Source organism: Schistocerca piceifrons, chromosome 11 (assembly GCF_021461385.2).
Source record: "Schistocerca piceifrons isolate TAMUIC-IGC-003096 chromosome 11, iqSchPice1.1, whole genome shotgun sequence".
Taxonomy (NCBI): Eukaryota; Metazoa; Arthropoda; class Insecta; order Orthoptera; family Acrididae; genus Schistocerca; species Schistocerca piceifrons.
This window is the reverse complement of record NC_060148.1, coordinates 48,454,949-48,468,050: the sequence shown is the minus strand read 5'-3', so window position 1 is coordinate 48,468,050 and position 13,102 is coordinate 48,454,949. Positions and strand designations below refer to the sequence as shown.

General features: G+C 41.1%; 1 protein-coding gene across 1 annotated transcript in view; it reads right to left on the bottom strand.

The window, feature by feature from the left end:
- Nucleotides 1-12,614, bottom strand: part of LOC124720098 (ankyrin-3-like) — a 53,674-nt gene extending 41,060 nt beyond the window's left edge. Inside the window, exon 1 of the mRNA XM_047245391.1 lies at nt 12,539-12,614. The gene's annotated coding sequence lies outside the window, so the exon portion shown is untranslated. The remainder of the gene's footprint in view (nt 1-12,538) is intronic.
- Nucleotides 12,615-13,102: the final 488 nt, after the last annotated feature.

The following is a 13,102-nucleotide window of genomic DNA, read 5'->3' as shown; positions in this document are numbered from 1 at the left end:
TTTCTCTAAGTCTACAAATGCTAGAAACATAGGTTTACCTATCCTTGATCTAGCTTCTAAGATAAGTCGTAGGGTCAGTATTGCCACACGTCTTCCAATATTTCTACGGAATCCAAACTGATCTGCCCCGAGGTCAGCTTCTACTATTTTTTCCATTCGTCTGTAAAGAATTCCCGTTAGTATTTTGCAGCTGTGACTTATTGAACTGACAGTTCGGTAATTTTCACATCTGTCAACACCTGCTTTCTTTGGGATTGGAATTATTATATTCTTCTCGAAGTCTGAGGGAATTTCGCCTGCCTCATACATCTTGCTCACCAGATGGTAGAGTTTTGTCAGGACTGGCTCTCCCAAGGCCGTCAGTAGTTCTAATGGAATGTTGTCTACTCCTGGGACCTTGTTTCGACTCAGGTCTTTCAGTGCTCTGTCAAACTCTTCACGTAGTATCATATCTCCCATTTCATCTTCATCTACATCCTCTTCCATTTCCATAATATTGTCCCCAAGTACATCACTCTTGTATAGACCCTCTGTACACTCCTTCCACCTTTCTGCTTTCCATTCTTTGCTTACAACTGGGTTTCCATCTGAGCTCTTGATATTCATACAAGTGGTTCTCTTTCCTCCAAAGGTCTCTTTAATTATCCTATAGGCAGTACCTATCTTACCCCTCGTGATATATGTCTCTACATCCTTACATTTGTCCTCTAGCTATCACTGCTTAGCCATTTTGCACTTCCTGTCGATCTCATTTTTGGGACATTATATTCCTTTTTGCCTGCTTCATTTACTGCATTTTTATATTTTCTCCTTTCATCAATTAAATTCAATATTTATTCTGTTACCCAAGGGTTTCTACTAGCGCTCGTCTTTTGGTCTACTCGATCCTCTGCTGCCTTTACTATTTCATCTCTCAAAGTTACCCATTCTTCATCTACTGTATTTCTTTCCTCCACTCTTGTCAATCGTTCCCTAATGCTCTCCCTGAAACTCTCTGCAACCTCTGGTTCTGTCTGATTATGCGGGTCCCATCTCCTTAAATTCCCACATTTTTGCAGTTTCTTCAGTTTTAATCTACAGTTCATAACCAATAGATTGTGGTCAGAGTCTACATCTGCCCCTGGAAATGTCTTACAATTTAAAACCTGGTTCCTATATCTCTGTTTTACCTTAATATTATCAATCTGAAATCTGCCAGTATCTCCAGGCTTCTTCCATGTATAAATCTTCTTATATGATTCTTGAACCAAGTGTTAGCTATGATTAAGTTGTGCTCTGTGCCAAATTCTACCAGGTGGCTTCCTCTTTCATTTATTAGGCACAATCCATATTCACCTACTACGTTTCCTTCTCTCCCTTTTCCTACTACCGAATTCCAGTCACCCATGACTATTAAATTTTCGTCTCCCTTCACTATCTGAATAATTTCTTTTATTTCGTCATACATTTCTTCACGTTCTTCATCATCTGAAGAGGTAGTCGGCATATAAACTTGTACTACTGTAGTAGGCGTGGGCTTCGAGTCTATCTTGGTCACAATAATGCGTTCACTATGCTGTTTGTAATAGCTTACCCACATTCCTATTTTTATTCATTATTAAACCTACTCCTGCATTACCCCTATTTGACTTAGTATTTATAACCCTGTATTCGCGTGACCAAAAGTCTTGTTCCTCCTACCACCAAACTTCACTAATTCCCACTATATCTAACTTTAACCTATCCATTTCCCTTTTTAAATTTTCAAACCTACCTGCCCGATTAAGGGATCTGACATTCCACGCTCCGATCCGTAGAAAGCCAGTTTTCTTTCTCCTGATAATGACGTCCTCTTGAGAAGTCCACGCCCGGAGATCTGAATGGGGGACTATTTTACCTCCGGAATATTTTACCCAAGAGGACGCTATCATCATTAACCATACAGTAAAGCTGCATGCCCTCAGGAAAAATTACGGCTGTAGTTTCCCCTTGCTTTCAACCGTTTGCAATTCCAGCACAGCAAGGCTGTTTTTTTTTTTTTTAGTGTTACATGGCCAGATTAGTCAATCATCCAGACTGTTGCCCCTGCAACGACTGAAAAGGCTGCTGCCCCTCTTCAGGAACCACGCGTTTGTCTTGCCTCTCAACAGATACCCCTCCATTGTGGTTGCACCTATGGTACGGCTATCTGTATCACTGAGGCACCAAGCCTCCCCACCAACGGCAAGGTCCTTGGTTCATTGGGGGGGGGGGTCTAATTGTATTAGAATTACTTCTAATTGTATTGTGTTAGAAGTAAAAAAAGGAAATGGAAAGTTATCTACACCTTGTACAGAAATTGAACTGCAGTTATAAGGACATGAAACGATAGCTTTGAAGCCTTTAGTGTACGTAATTGAATCTGCACATTGAGTGTCTTGCGAAGAAACCAAGGACAAATTGAGCAAGGAAATAAAAAACTAAGGGAGAAGAATTGTAAAATTTAAGGTTATCTGACGAAACTGTAATTATGTCATAAATAGCAAATGATTTGGAAGATCAGTTGAACGTAATGGATACAGTCTTGAAAATAGGGTGTAAAATGAGCATCAATAAAAGTGTAACAATAGTTCTGAAATGTCGTCGAATTATATGAAGTGATGACTATAGAATTTGGCTAGGAAATGAGTAAGTAAAAGCAGTTGCTAAACTTTGTTATACGGAGAGGAAAATAATTGTTGATTGCCAATGTAGATGGGATATAAAATGCTGACTGGAACATCAAGAAAAGAATTACTGAAAAGAAGGAATCTATTAAGATCTGATATCAATTTAAGTGCCAGTTAGTGGTATCTGTTACGAGTGCAGCCGTAATTGGAAGTGAGACGTGGAGGATGAATAGTTCAAGCAAGGAGATAATGGTACATTTTGAAATGTGGTGCAACAGGAGGACGCAGAAGATTAGATGGGTAGATTGAATAAGAAATAAACATGTAATAGATACAAAATGAAATACAGATATTTTATCTTGAGTGTAATCGTTCAACTATACAATAATTTCTGTCACTGAAATGAAATGTCATGTGACGAGCGCCTCCTGTCGGGTAGACCGTTCGCCGGGTGCAAGTCTTTCGATTTGACGCCACTTCGGCGACTTGCGCGTCGATGGGGATAAAATGATGATGATTGGGACAACACAACACCCAGTCCCTGTGTGGAGAAAATCTTCGACCCCGCTGGGAATAGAACCCAGGTCCTTTGGATGGGCAGTCTGTCGTGCTCACCACTCAGCTACCGGGGGCGTCACTGAGCATTTGTGTAGAGTCACAGATATAGAACATGCAGTATTTTCGTTGGATGAAAGGATAGACTCTTATTGTATAACTACTACTTCATATGGCGGACGGCCATGTATTTATTTCAGAAAAGGATCAGAATTCGAAGCAAGATATGACCTTAGCACGATAAGTACAGAAAAACTCTGCTACATCGGCTATTTAATGGCCAAGAAATTAATCAATATGTATGTGTTTATCTCGATCTCCTGGTGATAGTGTGGACATTTTCCTCAATAAATTAACAGAAGTACCAACTAAAATCTCAGGTAGAATAGTCTACATATTGTTGTGCGAAGACATAACCATGAAGATGAGTATCACAAAAGAAACTAGTAGCATCCCCACAAATATCCTTCAGGGTTTTGGGATATCCCAGTTGGTCAATAGTACAATAATGGCTACTACAACAAAGGCATCAGTGATTGACCATGTGGCCAAAAGTATAGACAGAGAAAAGTGTGAAATAGCTGTACTAGATCTTAGATTATCAGAGCGTTTCTGTCAAATAACAGTAAAATCGGGTATGGAAAATTCCCTAAACTGCAAACTTATGAAACATATTTATCAGAAATTGAAGTACAAGATTTTCCAAAAGAACCAGCAAACCAAACCTGGGATGAATTGTAGTGAGAAACGAATGTAAATGTAAAATCGTCTATATTCTCAACATTATTTAAATTGAATTTTCAAAAGACCTTTTGAAATATTTTTAATGTTTCACAAAAATAAATGGATAACAGCAGTTGTTAAGAAATCTTTCCAAATGCTTCTGTACCTCAGTTACATTAAAAACAGTCATAATGAGCCAGAATTATTAAATCTTTATCGCACGTGGCGAAAGATTTAAAAACGTTGCTACCTGCAGCAAAAAGTCATAAGTACACTTTTGTTGCTAGAACAACAGAGCAAGAAGCTAGTAAAACTATGCAAAACTAAAATATGAAAGGTCAAAAGGATTAGATGAAGTAACAACGTGTGTACTGAAACACTGCATAGAGAGTATACATGCTCCCTTAATACACACGACAGACGAGTTCTTGACATCAGGGAAATTTCCAGAATGTTTAAAACAGGCAAGATTTGCACCCCTGCTAAAGAGAGGTAAGCAGACAGTATAGAAAATTAGTGGCCCATTACCCTGTTTTGACCATTCTGGAAAATATGAACATTTATGAAAGATTAATGAGTTACTTGAATAAATACATTTTAAGTGAATAAGTGTTTGACTCTCGAAGTAGTAGGAGTATAGAATGAGCCATAGTGTAATCATAACTTAATGCTCTTGACACACGTAGTTTTTAGATGATTCGATTGCTTGTGATACTGTTGACCATAACATTCTACTAAATAAGGTAAAAACATTAGTGATAAGAGCAGTAGCTAGTGACTTGTTCTGACCATACCTATCACACAGGGTAAAAATCATACAGATAACACATTCCTCAAATAAGCCTAAGGTCTTAGTAAAGCATTTATCAGAGTCAAAACATATTAATACAAGAGTGCCTGAGGGTAGCATTTTAGGAACAATACTCTTCCTGATACACATCGAAGGCTCTCCCACTAGTGACAGTCATGGAGAAATAATATCTTTGCTGAACTCTGAGAAAACTAGGGAACTCCTTGTAGAGGGAGCAAACAAGGCCCTTAAGGAGTTTTACAATCGGAAAATAAGCAATAATGTGACATTTAACATAAAGAGAACAAACGTCATGAATTTCAGTTTGAAGAGGGAAAGTGATTCTATTCATTTAAATGTAGTGGCACCTCTATAGACAATGTAGCAAATGAAAAGCTTCTAGGGATGAATACTGAATCTCAGTTGAACAGCGAAAGGTACTTGCTACGTGATGTATTCAGCATCCTATTCCCTTAGAGACCCGCCGTCATTATACACTGAAGCACCAAAGAAACTGGTATAGGCATATGTAATCAAATACAGAGATACTTCAAAAAGGCAGAATACAGAGCTGTGGTCGTCAACGCCTACATAAGACAACAAGTGTCTGACGGAGTTTCTACATCGGTTACTAATGCTACAATGGCACTTCATCAAGAGTCAAGTGAGTTTGAACGTGAAGTTACAGTCGGTGCACGAGGGATGGACACAGCATCTCCGAGGCAGCGATGAAGTGGGGGTTTTCCAGTACGACGATTTCACAAGCCTACCGTGAATACCGGGAGACCAGTAAAACATCAAATATGCTACATCACTGCGGCCGGAACAAGATACTGGAAGAATGGGACCAATGATGACTGAATAGAATCGTTCATCTTGACAGAAGTGCAACCATTCCCCAAATTTCTGCAGATTTCAATGCAAGTGTCAGTGAGCGAACCATTCAACGAAACGTGATTGATACGGCCTTTCTGAGCCGAAGGCTCGCTTGTGTAACCTTGATGACTGCACAACACAAAGATTTTCGTCTCGCCTGGATCTCTCAATACCGAAATTGTGTTACTGACGACTGGAAACTTGTAGCCTGGTCGGGTGGGTCTAGTTTCAGATTATATCGAGCGGACGGACGAGTACGATTATGGAGACAAGCTCATGAATCCATGGACCCGGCATTTCAGCAGGGGACTGTTATGGCCCGTGCAGGCTCTGTAATAGTGTGGGTCATGTTCAGTTGGAGTGATATGGAACCCCACATATATCTACATCCGACACTACCAGGTGACGTGTGCGTAAGAATCCTGTCTGCTCACCTCCACCGATTCATGTCCGTTGTGCATTCCTACGGGGTTGGCCTATTCCAGCAGGACAATTCCAGATATGAACATTATTGAGCATACAGAATGAGAGCTTCTGTAAAGTTTGGAAGGTAGGAGACGAGGTACTGGCAGAAGTAAAGCTGTGAGTACCGGGCGTGAGTCGTGCTTCGGTAGCTCAGTTGGTAGAGCACTTGCCCGCGAAAGGCAAAGGTCCCGAGTTCGAGTCTCGGTCGGGCACACAGTTTTAATCTGCCAGGAAGTTTCATTATTGAGCATATCTGGGATGCCTTGCAACGTGCTGTTTAGATCACCACACTCTCGTACTACTACGGATTTATGGACAGCCCTGCAGGATTCATGGTGTCTATCCCCTTCAGCATTACTTCAGACATTAGTCGAGCCTGTGGCACGTCGTGTTGCGGCACATCTGCGCAGTCGAGGGAGCCCTGCACGCTACCAGTTTCTTCGACTCTTCAGTGCATAACAGCCAGCATCTTGTAGTTACATACTGTTCATATGTACGCTCAAATCTTGATTATAATATTCTCTTCTGGGAATCAAATGTACAAAATACGAACACAATTTTCAAAACTGCAGAAAAGTGTCATATCATAAGTAACCAACCGTAGAACTGGAGGTGACTGCAAAGATCTGTTCAAAACACTGGGGTCTTAAGTGCACCGTGTGTGTACATTTACAAACAAGTTGAACACATGATAGATAACATTCGCTTTTACTGTCCGAAGAGCTGGAACAAGATGAAGACGGAACATACTTTAGCAAGAAAAAATAAGCATAATTTTAAGTAAAGCAATAAAACTGAACACTAAGTTTCCGAAGGAGATTACGGAAATTGCTTGCTCAATATACAGATTGAATAACATCAGAGATAGGCTACAACCCTGTCTCACTCCCTTCCCAACCACTGCTTCCCTTTCATGGTCCTCAACTCTTACAACTCCCGTTAGGTTTCTGTACCTATTGTAAATAGCCTTTCGCTATTCTACCCCTGCCCCCTTCAGTATTTGAAAGAGAATATTCCAATCAACATTGTCAAAAGCATTCTCTAAGTCTACGAATCCTAGAAACGTAGATTTGCCTTTCCTGAATCTATCTTCTAAGATAAGCGTAGGGTCAGTATTGCCTCACACGTTGCAACATTTCTACGGAATCTAAACTGACCTTCTCCGAGGTCGACTTGTACTAGTTTTCACAGTCGTCTGTAAAGAATTCTTGTTAGTACTTTGCAGCTGTGACTTATTAAACTGATAGTCCGGTAATTTTCACATCTTTTAACGGCTGCTTTCTTTGGGATTGGAATTATTATATTCTCTTGAAGTCTGAGGGTATTTCGCCAGTGTCATACATCGTGCTCACCAGATGGTAGAGTTTCGTCAGGGCTGGTTCTCCCAAGGCTATCAGTACTTCTAATTTAATTTTGTCTACGCCCTGGGCCTTGTTTCGACGTAAATCTTACAGTGCTCTGTCAAACTCTTCACGTAGTATCATATCTCCCACTTCATCTTCATCTACATGCTCTTCCATTCCCTGAATATTGTCCTCAAGTACATCGCCCCGCTACATTCTCCGTCCAACTTTCTGCTTTCTCTTCTTTGCTTCGAACTGCGTTTCCATCTGAGCTCTTGATATTCATACCAGTGGTTCTCTTTCCTCCAAAGGTCTCTTTAATTATCCTATAGGCAGTTATCTTACCCCTAGTGATATATGTCTCTACATCCTTACATTTGTCCTTTAGCTATCCCTGCTTAGCCATTTTGCACTTCCTGTCCATCTCATTTTTGAGACATTACATTCATTTTTGCCTGCTTCATTTACTGCATTTTTATATTTACTCCTTTCATCAATTAAATTCAATATTTGTTCAGTTACCCAAGGGTTTCTACTAGCGCTCGTCTTTTGGTCTACTCGATCCTCTGCTGCCTTTACTATTTCATCTCTCAAAGTTACCCATTCTTCATCTACTGTATTTCTTTCCTCCACTCTTGTCAATCGTTCCCTAATGCTCTCCCTGAAACTCTCTGCCACCTCTGGTTCCGTCTGATTATGCAGGTTCCATCTCCTTAAATTCCCACCTTTTTGCAGTCTCTTCAGTTTTAATCTACAGTTCATAACCAATAGATTGTGTTGAGAGTCCACATTTGCTCGATGGAAATGTCTTACAATTTAAAACCTGGTTCCTAAATCTCTGTCTTACCATTATATAACCTATCTGAAACCTCCCAGTATCTCCAGGCCTCTTCCATGTATACACCCTTCTTTCATGATTCTTGAACCAAGTGTTAGCTATGATTAAGATATGCTCTGTGCAAAATTCCACCAGATGGCTTCCTCTTTCATTCCTTACCCCCATTCTGTATTCACCTACTACGTTTCCTTCTCTTCCTTTTCCTACTATCGAATTCCAGTCACCCATGACTATTAAATTTTCGTCTGCCTTCACTGTCTAAATAATTTCTTTTATCTCATCATACATTTCACCAATCTCTTCATCATCTGCGGATCTAGTTAGCATACAAAGTTATACTACTCGGCTAGGCGTGGGCTTCGTGTTTATCTTTGCCACAATAATGCGTTCACAATGCTGATGGTAGTAGCTTACCAGAGCTCCAATTTTTTTTTATTCGTTATTAAACCCACTCCTTCATTACCACTATTTTATTTTGCGTTGATAACACTGTAGTTACCTGACCAGTGGTCTTGTTCCTCCTGCCACGGAACCTCACCTAACCATTTCCCTTTTTAAATTTCCTAAACTACCTGCCCGATTAAGGGATCTGACATTCCACGCTCCGGTCCGTCGAACGGCAGTTTTCTTTCTCCTGATAACGCTGTCCTTCTGAGTAGTCCCCGCCCGGAGATCTGAATGGGGAACTATTTTACCTATGGCATATTTTACCCAAGAGGACGCCTTCATCATTTAAGCATACAGTAAAGCTGCATGCCCTCGGGAAGAATTACGGCTGTAGTTTCCGCTTCCTTTCATATACATTTAATTTCACTTAATGATTTCTTCATTTTTTGACAAATTATTTCATTCTGTTTGAATTTAACTAAATGCCTGTCTCGGTGTAAAGTTCGAAACAACCTCTTCTGTGAAGCATGAGTAATGTTGCCAGATGACCTCAGAGTAATAAGTACATTCAAATTTTGTTATCATGTAACACAGATAATTCTGTAATTTTTCAAGACATAGAGTGTGTTTGATGAATTCGTATTGTGTTGTAAACTGTTTCAGGTGGTAGCTTACCCCTCCAACCGAGTTCCCTGCCGCCTGAAGTACTGTACGCAAGGGATAAACCGAATTAGCTAGCACTGTCTTAAACTGACTGGCCTTGTATTCGGGAGGGTGGATGGTCCGCTCTTCATTCTCCCACCCTAATTTAGATTTTCGTGGTATCCGTAAATCATCTCCGATAAATGCTAGGTTTATTCCTACTATAAGGCCACTGCTAACTATTTGTCACGCTCTTGCCATTCTAGACCTATAAGCCTACAAATGTCTCTATATGTGAATTATCTTATTTTATCGTTCCTAGATTGTAATACCAGGACGTGTCCGATATGCCTGTAAATAGTGATCTACTAATAAACAACTACTACTACTACTACTACCACCATTACTACAACAACTACACACAAATGCTAAAGTACGCTTACATACCTGGTCAATACATGCATGGGAGTGTGATCACGTGTGTTCTGGACATAATGTAAAGCGCTCATGCGGACTTGTTACCTCATTCCTTCCTCAGTTTATCTGCAATCAGAGGTACAGTTTTCAGCCCTTTCTGGCCTTCTACTGATAATGGTCGACCTATCGTAGTCGCTAAGTAGAGTGCCATACAGCTATAACTGCTGTAACCAAGTGCGTACTTAGTATCTGAGCTAGGAGGTAATTCCTACTAATTTTGTGGATGGGGAATGTGTGGAGAAAACTAAGCATAATTTATTACGACGAGAAACTAAGAAATTATGAAAAACAGTTTATCAGTGCCACATCGTCGTAGTAGGTACCTACCAAAATAAATAGCTCCCTCATAACCTGATTACCGTGTGGGTCAGACCCGCTACCGTGTCAATCTCTGCCATACCGACTCTGGTTACTTCTTCAAAGTGGCAACAAGCCCAGTACAGGCGCATTAGATTTATTTCTATTTTAATCTGGTCCAGAGTTGATAGGAATATAATTAAGTCTGTTTGTAATCATTTAATGACTGGGGTCGTACTTGGTGACAGACTTCAATGAAGTTTGGAAACAGAGATCTGTAAAAATGCAGATAAGCGAAATTAGTTACAGACCTATTAGAGTCCTTCAATTCCTTTCAAAAGTCTATGAGAATGTGGTTCGGATAGAATACTGATTTGTGTGAGTGACCAAAACTTCTTACCAGCCGCACTGTTTGCCTTTCGCAACGAGTTATGTATAGAGAAAACACTACCGAGCCTCAGAAACTGAATGATTGCAGAGGTAAGCAAAATTAAATATCCCGCTGTATATTTTGCGAAGTTGTCAAATTCTTCCACTCTGTGAGCCACAAAGCTCTACAGAGCAGACAATTAGCTGTGGCATTAACGGCATCATTTCTACACTGGTGGAGTCAGACCTTCATAACAGAAATCATAGGGTGTCGCAGGAATGAAACTGCCTCGGAATGGGAGAAAATGTCGCGCGAGGTCCCTTAAATGGCACATTCTTGTTGTTAAACCTCATAAAACTATATCGCCGTCTAGCGACTTTAAAGTGAGGTCTCAGACATGCAATAATTACCTGTTACCAACACAAGTAGGCATTACTGATCTTAAACTAAATTAAACGCAGTGTGTATAAGATTCCTATTGCTCTGTGCGTAAACGAGAATACTTTAGTCCGATATGAGAATTTTAACCTGTGCAAATTTTGTGAAGACGAAAGCGAGTTAGCTGAACCAGGTGTGAGGCTGTGTAAAGGTGGGCAGAAGGGAAGTCTTGTTTTATGAGTAGGAAAAGTAATAGTCGGAGGGAAAAGAACTATAGCACGCAGGGAGTTGAAGTAGTTTGAGCACCCAGAGACTAAGGAAGAGGTTAAGTAGCCAGCATATTAACACAGCAGCACTATCGCATTACAGTACTAAAATGTAAGAGGAGATCACACTATTCGTTTCGAAACTATCGACGGGGAAGAAAAGTCCGAAGACAAGGAAGAGGAAAGAGAAAAGGTCCAAGAACTTAAATTTCAGCTGTGTATCGACGGAAACGATATAAGATTATCAAGAAGAAGGATGAAGACAAGGGAAGTACGAGAAGGTACCAATAGTTGTTACAGAACACGAGTATAAGTTACACAAAGAGAGGATGTGTACGAAATAAAACAGTTATATGGTCTCAGAAATAGAGTGAGATTTTGAACTACAGCAATGGTGCAGACTTTGATATAAAACGTGAGTGTGTACCGACTTGGAGCTTGAGCGAATGGGAAGTAATAAACTGATTAAGTATTGCACAAATTATTTAATGACAGGACCAAAACACACGTTCTCAAAAGTGTGAGTTCAAATAAAGTGACCCCATCCAACGTGAGTGACGGACTGTAAATTGTACGGCAACACGTGTTAACGAAACTGAACTCTTACAGACACCGTGTCATGTAGACGATGTTGTTGATATGACAAGAGATAAAAAACATTAAGAGGCGTCCGATGAGGGGAGCACAGGAGACATGCAAATTGGTCTCCACATTCGATCTAGTGACTGCGATATGTGGCATCGTGTATGTCACGTACTTGCACAGATAAGGCTGTAGGCGTTCCAATTAGTCGTCGTTTCGAACACCTACTGTTGTGCACAACGTTGCTGAGTAAACTTTGGGAATCAGCCTCTACATAAATTCAACATCCAACTTTCCTCCATGTTGTTACTTAGTTTAGTAAAAACATTTATGAACCCAGAGCATCTGAATTTCTTCCAGCTGGCAGATAGATGTTACGTACATTACCACTCTGTAGAAGTGTTCCAGCAACTGTCGCCTGAAACGTCCTGGCAGATCAGAGCCGTGTGCCGGACCGAGACTGGAATTCGGGACATTTGCCTTTCAAGGGAAAGTGCTCTGCCAGGTAGTTTCATATTACTCACACTCTTTTGCGCAGTGAAAATTTCATTGCGGAAGCCTCGCCTGCTTCAGTTGTCATTTAGGTCCGACAAGCATACATCAAAAGCAACATTCGTTCTGAAACCTGTATCCAAACCATCCAACTCCGTACAATAATAACTAATGCTGGCAGCACCATTATTTACATTGTGCTGTAAGAAGGTGTATTTACTAAAGATCATAGCTGACGTGAGACAATACAGGAGTTCATAATAAGAGCTGTCGCGCTACAGGTAGAGGAAAATAGTTGGGAAAAGTGAAAAACATCTCAGTCTCCCTTTAGTTTTCCCCCGCTTTCATACCCGCCGCTTTTAAGTGTGGATAACACTGAGAACACAAGAATGTCAAATAGAGGGAAGTTACACGCACAGTATATACCTACCGTACGTTGATGGAAGGAGTACGTGGAGACTCACCAGACACGTCGGGCGCCGGTGTAGCTAGTGCAGTGGTGGTCGCCAGCGGGACTCCTTCTTGTCCTGGACTGGGCTGCCGCCTCCCACCCACTCTGTCCGCAGTTTTCCTCGCGACCCCCTCCCTCCCCCACTCCTTCCCCCTCCCCCCTCCGCACCGACAACGATAACCCTTGTATAGGTCTGACGTTCGAAATATTTCTGCCATGTGATCTTAGCCGAAACACTAAGAATTCTTGCTCCTACGCAAAGGCTGTAAGTGAATTCATATCGCGTATTCTGTCGCCCAGTGGCCATTCTGGCACCGTAATGCAAAGTGATGCATTCGGTATTTCTAAACTGTTTCACCGTGAAATACGGTCCCTTCTTTCGACCATCGCACGAAGCCCCAAACTGCAGAGACTGAGATAAGCGATCGCGGAACAGAGTGGCTGGAACCTCTGACTAGCAGAAAGCCACGTGTGCCACATCAGATGCTGTTCGTTCCCAGCCTCTGTCCACTCCATTTCCCGGCAGCGACGTACTTGCCCACC